This window comes from Lycorma delicatula, chromosome 5, assembly GCF_047948215.1.
Source record: "Lycorma delicatula isolate Av1 chromosome 5, ASM4794821v1, whole genome shotgun sequence".
NCBI lineage: Eukaryota > Metazoa > Arthropoda > Insecta > Hemiptera > Fulgoridae > Lycorma > Lycorma delicatula.
In genome coordinates, this window is record NC_134459.1 from 33,729,704 (window position 1) to 33,742,126 (window position 12,423).

Here is a 12,423-nt window from a genome sequence, read left to right on the forward strand (position 1 = left end):
CACTTTGAGACCGAATGATTTAGAACAACACTTACCAAACTATCTTTTTGAACATTTCCAAACATTTATCTGTTTTATGAATGGTGTTCATCTACTAAACAAAAATAACCTTCAGTACTAGATTTTAGCAATGAAAATTAATCAACTTCTGAAACAATAATGAGAACAAAACTTTGTAAATAACTTGCTTCGAAACAATTTTAGTTACCCTCATCTCATCATCTTAAGACTTATCTTCAGAAACTCAAGACAATAATCAAAGATTGTAAAGGATGGTTGAAAATATTTTGAAGTATGTTATTAAAAACATTTTATTTATAAAATTCAGTTCAATTTGTTTTTTTTAAATATACAGTTCTAAATCGGGAAAAAATGGTAAATGGTTTTCAGAGCTTATACTGTGAAAATAGCCATCATGGATCTATTGCTGTTTTCAATAAACAAGCTTTTCCTTTTCCTTTCTTTTTCCTGTTTAGCCTCCGGTAACTACCGTTTAGATAATTCTTCAGAGGATGAATGAGGATGATATGTATGAGTGTAAATGAAGTGTAGTCTTGTACATTCTCAGTTCGACCATTCCTGAGATGTGTGGTTAATTGAAACCCAACCACCAAAGAACACCGGTATCCACGATCTATTATTCAAATCCGTGTAAAAATAACTGGCTTTACTAGGACTTGAACGCTGGAACTCTCGGCTTCCAAATCAGTTGATTTGGGAAGACGCGTTCACCACTAGACCAACCCGGTGGGTTTCAATAAACAAGCTGTCTTCTGTTATTCTATTAATTAATTTTAAAATAATACTAATTTAAATAAAACTGAATTCTTACTATCTTCATTATAGTGTACTTAACATTAAATTTTTGAAACAAAATGACAGTTGGCTTTTTCTCTCAGATCACTTATACCTGATACATAAATAGCTACGTTTAATGTATTTTTTTTGTCTTCAGTCATTTGACTGGTTTGATGCAGCTCTCCAAGATTCCCTATCTAGTGCAAGTCATTTCATTTTGGTATACCCCCTACATCCTACATCCCTAAAAATTTGTTTTTTTTTTTACATACAGCAGCATGCAAATTAATCCGAACACAGATGTTATTTAATAAAAAGTAACTTTATTTAGAAAAAAGATCATATCTGCACAATTTGTGAATATCTAGTAATTAATATGTCCTCCTTTATTCTTAATCACTACAAATACATGATTCAGCATCTATTTCAATAAGTGTACTATTAAGGTGACCAACATTTTTACAATGAAAAGGACACAAATAAATTGAAGAAAAAATATCATAAACAAAAGAGACATTTTATTCTTTGAAACATTAATACAGAATACACTATAACATGATAAATGCATAATAAAAACATTTGTAGCATTTTATGCTGTACGAGTAATTATGCTTACATGCCAATTAATTATTATTTAAATGAGTACTTTTTCACTGAAAATAAATATTTTTTTTTCAATGTATCATCTTCTAAGAATATATAATTATATATAAAATATATATACACAATATATTCTTTAAATAAAAGTGATCTAACAAAACAAATACATTACATCACACGCAATGGATTGGTTCAGCATTGATAAAATATAGAGATTTATAGCTTAGTCTTCAAATATCAAAAAGGGCATGCAGGAGGAAACATTTTGAGGGAGGACAGAACTTACAAAAGAAGGGCTGTCCTCTCTAAAGGAGGACGATTGGTGACCATAGTACTATATATTTTTGTTTTATTTCTTCATTATGAAACCATACTAGTATTATTGCTTTAATGAACTTTTACAGTACAATTAATTTTTGAGTATTTTTTGACTACTGTACAAAGATTTTTAATTCAGTTTAAATCTGGGGAGTAGATTGCCTGGCCACGGGAGCACTTAATGTTCATTTTTTAAAAATATTTTTCATTTTTTTGGCAATATAGCATGGCGCCAAATCTTGCTGGAACACTCCATTGCTTTGAGGGAATTTGTTTTGAAGTTGTGACAACTTCCTTTAGAATCGTGATATATCCATCACTTTTCAACATACCATTTACTGGAAGTAATGAACAAAGGGCCTTCAGTGTGAAATAACTTCAAAAAGTTTTTTTGAAAGATAATTGACTGATTGTTGGATATGAGCCAGTGATGTATTTTCATTTGATGTTTTTCTAACATATGGAACCCTTTACTGCCCCTGATCATAAAAATTTGACACATCTGAAAAATAACATTTTTCCAGTTTTTCTGGTCCATTTAGTATACGTTTTGTCCACAAGAAACACACTTCTGTGTTAAAAACTGCTTTTTAGCCGGCCAAGCTTTCCAACCAGCTGCAAGAAGTTGGTTGGAAGAACAGTTGTCATGTGTAAATCTGTTTTACTTGCTACTAATTCTCGATTTAAGACCACAGCAGATAGTTTTGGATCAAGTTTATTTTTTCTCACTAATAACTGATCGTGTGTGGGAATATTTTTCTTTTATGGACAAATTTGCCTTTCCTTTGAGGTGAAAAGAAACCAGATTCTTTATATTGTTTAAAATAGCATTCATTGTCCCTAATCCAATACTACAACACTCTGATGCTATTTGTTGTGTCATACTGGTATGTTCAGAAAGAGAAAACATTTTTGAATACTTTCATGGAGTTATGTCCAATATTATATATTCAAGATGCAGAGAACAAAAAATAAAAAATATGATTTTACAATAAAAAAATGAAATAAATTTTTACAAAATGCTGTTTATAACATGCAAATTGATAAATAATCAAAGAATAATAACCTCACATTACACAGATTAGTTAAGGAATGGATGTGGTCAAGCAGTGTAGCCACAACATAGAAGTAAACAAAAAATTCTCTGTGTCCAGATGAATTTGCATGCTACTATATATGTATCAATGTAAAGCAACATGTACTATTTAAAACAAAGGTTCTTTATATAGTCATAGTCCACAGTGATCTATAATATAACGGTCCATAAAAATTTTACAGCCCACTACTATAACTAAGGTAAATATAGCCACTTCTCTTCAGCAAATGTCAGCTGGGCATCAAGTTACAGGTTACATATTATAGGCATTTATTCTATTTACTTCTGTATGAATCCTGAAGCAATTATAAATTTTCTTGGTAACAATGATTCAAATAGAATAATGAAACTATTAATTCTAGTGATTTAAGTTCGAACAGTGAAGGAAGACATAAATTATGTTGAGTTTAAGGATAAAAATAATGTTAATTGAAAGGGGGTCAAAAAGTTAATATTTATGGAAAATAAAACAATTTAAGAATGAATAAAGAAAATAAATAATATTCCAGCCTAAAATAATATTAAGTATAGATGATAGTAAGCAAAATATATAAATTAATGATGATAATTGTAATAGAATAATACCATGTAAAATAACTTTTTAAACTAACCTAAAACTCCCAAAGATCTCTTTTTCCTTTCCTTTTTTACTGACTTTTTGAAGAAAAGTACAGAATTACTTTTGATCGCATGGTGGGTGTGGAAGATGAAAACGAATTTTCTTCATATTTTGAGGTATTTTGTTTGAAAATGCCATTCAGTTAAATTGTGATTTCCATATATTATTTACTTATTTATTTATAGGTCTGTGAATAAAATTCTGTGGCTTGAAAATTTCCATAACTACATCAATTTCATTGAAATTTAAATATATGGATGTAGCAGTGTATCTGGTTATGCATGTGAACATTTTTTGAAGATTGCTTGAGTTGTTCTTGAGTTAAGCTCAATTTAACGTAAAAAAATCTACAAGTTGGAATGTAGAAAAAAATATATACAAAAATCCGGTCTTCTTGCACAGAATTGCACAAGATTTTTTTCTCTTTTAACTTTTTTTATGTTTAATAAATCAGATTAGATGTTATTAGTAGCTCTCATTAGATGTATTATGTGATTAATTCAACAGAATAATAAATGTAATAGTTTTATGATTTAGTCAACTAGGGAACTAAAAAACATTCATAGCAAACATCTGCATCTAACTAATTCACATGGTCCAAGCGGAACAAAATACCAACTTTTCATTTACTACAAGACCATGTGTATCAAACTGAAACATATAAAATCATAGTAAATTACTTAAATTTTCATTAAGTGTTTACTGCAGTTGGTAACTACTATAAAGAAAGATTTACTGATGACAGCAATACTCAAAAAGAAATGTCAAAGAGAACCAGTCCAGCCAAAAACATTTTAAACATACACATACATATTTCAATACACTTTTCAACAAACTTTGTTTTATTCCGTACTGATTTTTTATTATCTAAATACATTTTCATTACTATTAACTGACACTAATTAATATTTTTTTGCGTTAATATTCACTTCTTTTTTCATTTTATTAATTTTAAATTTCATGGCTTAATCTTTAGTTGAAGATTTAAACTAAACAGATGAACCAAGATTTATAACAAACAAATTTCAACTGACTGTACATGCCCAACCAGATGTATTCAGAATAGATTGCTACAAGGGAATGCATCACAGCTATTAATTTATAAATTAAACTAATTAACTGTATATGAATGCAAATATTTCCTTATATAATTTATAAAAAAAATATGTTTAAATATTAACACAACAAACCTTCCAGAAACAAAATATTGTCCACATATTCAGAGAAGCATTACCTATTTACTCTATGCATAATGATTCATTCATTAGTATAAAAACACTTAAAAAATTCACTGATAAAATAAAAACAATAAACACTTTTTATTTATTTACTTTTTTAAGCTAATTAATAAGTAACAGCAGAAACAATTCAAAAATTATAAATATTAACAAAAATTGTCGTACATTAAAGAATATTTAACATTAATAAAAATACAATAAAACAAAACTACACAACTTTAAAATTAAATAATAAAACTATTAATGAAAATTATTATTAGCTTGTAACAATTTTTTTTATTAAGCCTTATTTTTATTGGTAATTATTTATCTGTTGATATAAATGTTTATCAGAGTTTAACAACATTAGTAATAATTTAATTTTATCTCTTATAAACAAATCAAGAGCAAATAAAAAAAATCAAAAAGCACTAAATAGCTTGGCAAATCAGACAGAATGAAATGTTTTCTGTTTATTACAGTCTTGGTAAAATTAAACTGATAAGAAAAACAAAGAAATATCTAAAAATATTTAATAAGACAAAGAGATACAAATTACAAGAAAAAAATTCTGTTGCATCAAGAAATGCAATGAAATTTTTAATATGAAGATTTCAAATATTTGCAGTTGAGAAAAAAAAGAGATAGAACATGTTTCTAGCATGTTTAAAACGTAATGAATAAGAACAAGGGGGAATGCAACAGAAGATAAAAAAAATAATAATGGAGTGATTTGGAGAGGAATAAAAAGAGTTGCAGAAGCATTTAGATGTGAGGAGATGAAGATATATTCCAAAAAAAAACTACCATAAGAATGAATAAAAAAATATTGCAAAAAACGTTTCTTAGAGATATGGACAATTTTTCATATATAGAAAGTGAAATATCACAAAACTGAGTATTCAGATTCTTATAAAATTAACTAACTACCTTCACTAGGATTTGAACCTTAGAACTCTAGACTTCAAAAATCAGCTGATTTGGGATGACGAGTTCACCACTAGACCAACTCGGTGGTTATAATGATAGCTGACAAATGATTATAAAAACTATCAGCTACTTTGTGATACTGCAGGATCCAGATTCAAACTTTAATCAAAAGACTAGTTGTAGATGTTAACAGACAGATGTATACAACACTCAAGTGCCATAATTGTAATAGACTAGCTAACTTGGTCACAAATCAGTACTTACAATAACATAGCAACTAAAGAATGACAACTTCCATACCAGGCATACTATAGAAAGTAAACAGAAAAGTCTTTCAAAATGTTTTTTACAGTCAATACAAAATAGGTTTAAACAACTCCTGAAAATGACTTAAAATAGCAATTGTAATAAGGAAATTTTTGGATTTTATATAGCAGCAGTCATGATGTTATGATATAGCAGCATCACATTTTTCCTGTATGGCATATTACAATATAAAAACTTTGTTTTGTATAATGTAAATAATATTAGCTATCAAACGTGCATAAGTATCAAATTTTGTGTTTAACTTAAAAAAATCCCATCAAAGACTGCTGCTTGAAAAAGTATATGAAAAATTGACAATGAAAAAACAGCAGTTTATGACATAAGAATTTTAATAATGGTTACGTTAGTGTTGAAGATGACATCTATGTTGAGCACCTGTATACCTCGACAAATAAAAGAAATATCAAGTGTGTTAAAACTGTAATGCGAAATGGTAGAAAAAAAATTGTTAAGGAAGTAGATGGTAAGTTAATAGTTGTTAAGTATTCTTCATAATGATCTAAACATGCATTGTATTTATCAAGACATTGTTCCAAAGATGTTGCTTACAGATCAGAAAGAAGCTTGCAGATCTCATTATTATTGCTGATCAAAATCAAAAGTTTGTTAGCAAAATTCTTAGAAATTCTACGCAAAATAATATTAATTCAATTAATTCTTAGTAAATTCATAAACAAAATTATGTTTTATGTATGATCCAGAGACAAAACGCCAGTCATCAGAATGGAAATCATCATCTCTATGGTTATAGAAATTTCATTTGGATAGAAGTAATGGAAAAGTTGTGTTTTTGTTGAGGGTTTTTTTTTATTTGCAGAGTATTGTTCAGTATGAATTCACATATGAGCAGACAATGAATGTCAATATCCTTTTACTGTTTATGGGATTCAGTAAGAATAAAAGATCCTGAAAAATGTGAAACACTGCAGTGAATTCTTTTGCATGATAGTGGACCAGCACATCAATCTATGCTAATTGAGTACCCATCATGAAACAATGTTAACACCTCTGGAGCATTCACCACACTCTTCAGATTTGACACCAGCTGACGAGTTTATATACTTTAAAATGATATGAAGGTAAAAGATACAAGTGTAGGGTCTTTTCTGTTTCTCCCCACAATAGTTTTTTTTTTTTTAAGAATAACTATTTAAATTTTTACAGATGGTAAAAATGTTACCTTCCAGAGAAATTATAAATATAATCTAACCAAACTAAACATATGCTTGCTAGTCAAGATTAGCAAGTGTAGGTTACGTTTGGTTAGATTATATTTATAATATTATTTCTTATATTATTATATTTAATAAGCTTTGTTAAAACGTTATTACATCTACTTTTTAATGTCAATATGTAGGTAAGTTACTAAAAAGTAACAATTATTATTTTCTTAATCAGTTTAAATAGTTATTCTTATAAAGGCCATTGTGGGGGAGAAACAGAAAAGACCCCAAGGATGCTTCTGACATGGAAGGTCAATGTGGAGAAGCAACTAAAGATGATACCTCAAAATAGATTCCAGGAAATGATTCCAACAAATTTATAGATGGAAAAAGTGTGTGGCTGCTGAAGAAAACTAATTTAAAGCAGATATATTCTAAAGTTTTTTCATGCAGCATTTTTTAAAAATAAACTTCTCCCAGGAACTTTCTGACCCCACATTGTATACAGCTGTAAAACAGCATGCCAAGTCTGCCAAAAATGCAGGGGATATTTGACTTTAAAAATTAAAATAACCTTCCTTTACAAAGACTTCAAAAAGAAAAGAAAACTCTCAATCTAATATTTAAGTTATTTTTTTAAATCAATATCCAAACCTTATTACAGACAAAATGCACAGATTTGAATTAATTATATATACGCTTTTTAAACTGTTCAAGTAATCCTATAGTGACTAGTTACAATTATATATCCCTTCAGTCATTATGATATTCAAAGTATTATTATGAAAACGCTTTCATTAGTTCATGATTATGAATGCTATTCTTAGTTTGATCACACACACATACACACATTTGTATTTTTGTTTAAATGACTTTTTGAAGCCTGAATCAAATTGGTTGGATTTATACAGAAAATGTACTATAGATATTTGAGGACTATGGTAACAAGAGGATTAATAGAGAATAATGGAAAAAAAATTTAGGTGAAAATGGCAAAGGAAATCTTCAGTTAGAAGAGGAAATAGTATTATGAGTAAAATCCTGGATTTAGACTTAGAGGTTAGACAAACATTATATATGGAGTGTCTTGTATGGAAATGAAGCACAGACAATGCAGAAGAGGGAGAGGGCTGGATTGAGGCTTCTGAAATGTAGATATGGAAAAAGTAAGGTGGCAGATAAACTGAGGAATGAAGACGTATAGAACAGGATTCCTTTCAATACAATTTTTGTACAAAGTTTTAATATTTTAATGTAAAGATATAATTAAATATTTCAGTTAGATATTTAGGAGCTGGATATTTCCTAACTTCCTCCAATTATGAGTATGTAAATTGTTTTTAAATTCTTAATCAACTTCAAAAAGTCAAAATTTAAAAAAGAATTGAATACTTACTATTATCTTTAATTTTTTTAAAAATGTATATTTATTTTAGTTAACATAGTCTAGATTTGGATACTACAATTAACTAATTGATTTGGGTTGATCTGTTCTGAGGGAGTAGTTTCAAAATACTTACTTTCTGCCACTATTAACACACAAAAACTACTTTTAGAATGCATATAAACTAATCAAATATCTGAGTATGAAGTAATTATTAAAATACAATCATTTTTTTAATAGTATATAACTGATATATTATTACATTTATTATCTACCCCTGCCTTTGTTTTCAATCAAAAAGTTTTAACAAGTAGCTATAAAATTAGCCAGAAATAGTTCTTACAAAGAATTTTTCAGAATTAATCACCTCCTTTTCAGTGACATTTCACTAGTAGCACTGTTCTTAAAAACGAAACCTAAATGGTAAGGAAATCCCTTCAGTATAAAGTTATATATTTGCCTGATGTGTTTATTTGTAATGATTTATCAAATGCAGTAGGTTTGAAAATTTTGTATTATTCAAGTGTGTCCAGATTTTGGTGTTTTATATACTATATGTAAAATCTGAATGTTGTGTTTTATGTATCCATACCTGGCACTTACAAAAAAAATGATTCTGTAGTTGTTATAGAGCCAATATGTGTTCCTTGTATGCATCCTTGGGTGAATTTATGACCAGTCTACATGGAATTTTGATCTAGATCAAGATTCCATATAGACTGGACATACAGACACAGTCTATATAATTTCCACATAGACTGTAATTTTTATCTAATTAATAATTTGACCACAATCTTTATGAAAAGATTATATTAAAGTAATTTTTAATTAATTATTTTGCCAACTATTTTGTTAGTGTGTAATTAATTATGTTTTTTTACATATATAATACACTCTGCAATAGACATAAGAAACTATCAGCATTTACATTCAGCTTATTTGAATGTCTTAATGTGGTTCTCTAACATATTTTCTCAATAATCCAAATACCTTCTTCATGTAGTTTAAAAATTGTAAGTCCGCAATTTATTTTCACTAAAAAATAAAGTTTTCTCAAACTGAACCATAAAATAAGATTAATTAGCACATTAAACAAAGACTCTTCCAAAGTTGATTTCTGACTGGCTGGGGAAAAATATTTTAGTTTATATAAACAATATTTATTTCTCTACATAATGAAAACCAACATTCATGCACTTATTGTACTGCAATACCAACGTTTACTGACATCAAAGAATTCACTACTAAGGTACTAAACCAGTTTTATTACCACACCTCCTACTAGTCTCAAAGCAACAGGAAGCCTTCAATTTTGCGAGATGATAATTAACTGGTACCGAGTTTAGGCTTTAATAAGAAGAATACAAAATCAGGAGACTTAGTGTTTTTTTTAAAATAGAAACTAATTGCTAATATAAACACAAGTATGCAACTCCGTAATGAGCCATTATTACATACAACCCTCTTGAAACAGACAACTCCACTCACAGTGTTGTCACTCAATAACATAACTATTACCAATAAAATACAATTATTGTTAATGGCAGTTGGCAGGATTGAAAAGTTCCTCGATTCAGTGACTGCTGTTTTATGAATACTTAATTCAATGGATGACAGATGTGTATATAATTAGACTATAGACTGCTGATAATTAAATTTTCACTACCATGAAAATGGAATATATTTTTATTTAATTTTATTTGGGATTCCTTTGCACATTCAACTGATAGAAGCAATTTTTTCTGTGACAGTACAGATAAATTTAAGTAAAGACATCAAGGTACAACAATTAACGAAAATAGATTTTTAACGTAAACTATGTTTGTGCAATGTTTCAGGAAATGATGTAATATTTTCGGATGAATGAAAGGAAAAAAAATTGTAACAATTTAAACTTTTCAGATAAATTAATCAATTTCTGGAAGTATCATTAGTATCACTTTAAAGGCTAATTTTATACTTTTTTTTTTAACTATGAAATGGTAAAATGTAAACAACGGAGCTAGTTCATCACAACTACATTACTGACCGGATGTTCATATACTATTAAATGTAAACACTGTTCAAAGTTGTTGTAGAAAACTGCTACTATTTAACAGCTTAAAAACAAAGTAAATACTTTAAAACTCAATTAAAAAAATTTTAAATCTAACTTTCTGTGGTAAAACGAAATGTTTATTTCTGCTACTATCCGAGGATAAAATGAACACTAACTCAGGAAAATATTATTCAAATAGTACCTATATAAATTATGGCACAAACCAAGTCATTATTTAGTAAACACTGTAATCAACATAAAATAATTAGAACAACGTAAAGAATATCAGAATATTAATACTAATTTAAAAAATACATTTCTTCCATATATATATATATATATATACATAAACAGAACATCTAATGCAAAATATATAACAAAGTAACCAGGTTATACTTCCTCTTCAAGCTACACATAGTACCTGTACAAAAATGTTAATCTGTAAAAAGCGAATTTAAAATCATAAATTTTTATATTTCACGTGATATTGTAATTTGTAAAGAACATGCACTTTTAATGATCATCTTACTTCAATAACAATGTTTATCAACAAAACCAGCCTATTTAGGGCGACCAACACACGACGGTACACTACTCTACCGGAATCCACCTACAAGCGTCCAACGTTCAATGCCCTCTGACATACTGCTGCACAACTGATAGGCAGGTTACCAACATTGATAATATTGTTCTAAATTACATAGTTATTTTGCCATTAATGCATTTAAGAAACACTTCAAACGTTAAAAATAATTTTTAACAAAAAGTATTTATATTATACAAATGAAAAGCTCTCACGCTTAGTTATTTTACATCTTCCAATTGGATGTTTTCTACAAATAGTATTATTTTCGCTGTTTGGTAAAAAAAATAAGAATAATATATTACATACAAAATATTGAAATGAGACAGGTTTTTTGACTAAAAGATTAGTTTGTTGTGGTAGACCTTATCGTAGCATACGAGCAAGGTATCGCTCTGCAGGTTTGCTTCGTTTTTACTAACCTGATTCATTATCCTTAGTTATTGTGGTTAGACCGATGTAATTCTAAGATAACAAATCTCGATAAACTAGTAAATCAAATTCAGTTATTACATTGTGTATTTGTTTTTAGTGTAAGCGTTAATGAACTCCGTAAATGTTATAATGATAAATGTTAAACATTACTGCAGACTGTAGCTGTCACATAACTCGCTCTCTGTGCCAAAAACGTTAATTATATTTACTATTATGACCAACCGCTATAGTATACTTTATTAAAAAAAAACCACAGTGTAGAAGTTAAGAATCTTGAAATGTTGGCCAAAGTTTTAAGGATAGAACATTTCAAGTAAGATATTTGACTCTTAAGCCAGGACAGAAATATGGAAAAAATTTACATATAAGCATATGGAAATTTATAAAATAACAGGTTATACTTTAACTCTGAATCACTCTCGTGTCTGAAAATCACGTGGTTGCTCGCGCGTTAGATTTAATCTAACATTGGTGTATACCTGAATAAAACTAGATTTTTTCCCAAAACAATTTTTAATGGCAACAGATTTTTTATCGTTTTAAAAAATTATAAATTGGCTATATCTTAACAGTACTATTTATAAATATAAATGAAACAGTATACTAAACAATTTTCTAAATTTTAAACTTTAATATAATGTAATTATGTTTTTATAATCTTGAAAACAAAATGATTACTAACATTTTATGGCATCTAAAAACTGAAACTATAATAAAATATTTAATTATCCAGTTCACTGGCTGAATCAATATTGCAACGTATGAATTTATTTTGACTGTTCCTTTTTTATGTGGTCATTACATTGGGAACTAGTCAAAACTGTCTTTGCTGTGTGCGCTTCACATATAGAGGAGGAGCAGCTGCCACATTGATACTGCTAATTTTTGCGCACGGGGCAGTAGACACAGCGTGGC

General features: G+C 28.4%; 1 protein-coding gene across 3 annotated transcripts in view; it reads right to left on the reverse strand.

Annotated features, from left to right (window-relative positions):
- The window catches only part of LOC142325852 (dipeptidyl peptidase 9), a 92,832-nt gene extending 81,705 nt beyond the window's left edge, over positions 1 to 11,127 (reverse strand). For 2 of the 3 annotated variants that reach the window (XM_075367875.1, XM_075367873.1), the window contains exon 1: positions 11,020 to 11,127. The gene's annotated coding sequence lies outside the window, so the exon portion shown is untranslated. Of the gene's footprint in view, positions 1 to 10,911 lie in introns of all 3 variants that reach the window. The other variant, XM_075367874.1, reaches the window with a different exon arrangement.
- Positions 11,128 to 12,423: the final 1,296 nt, after the last annotated feature.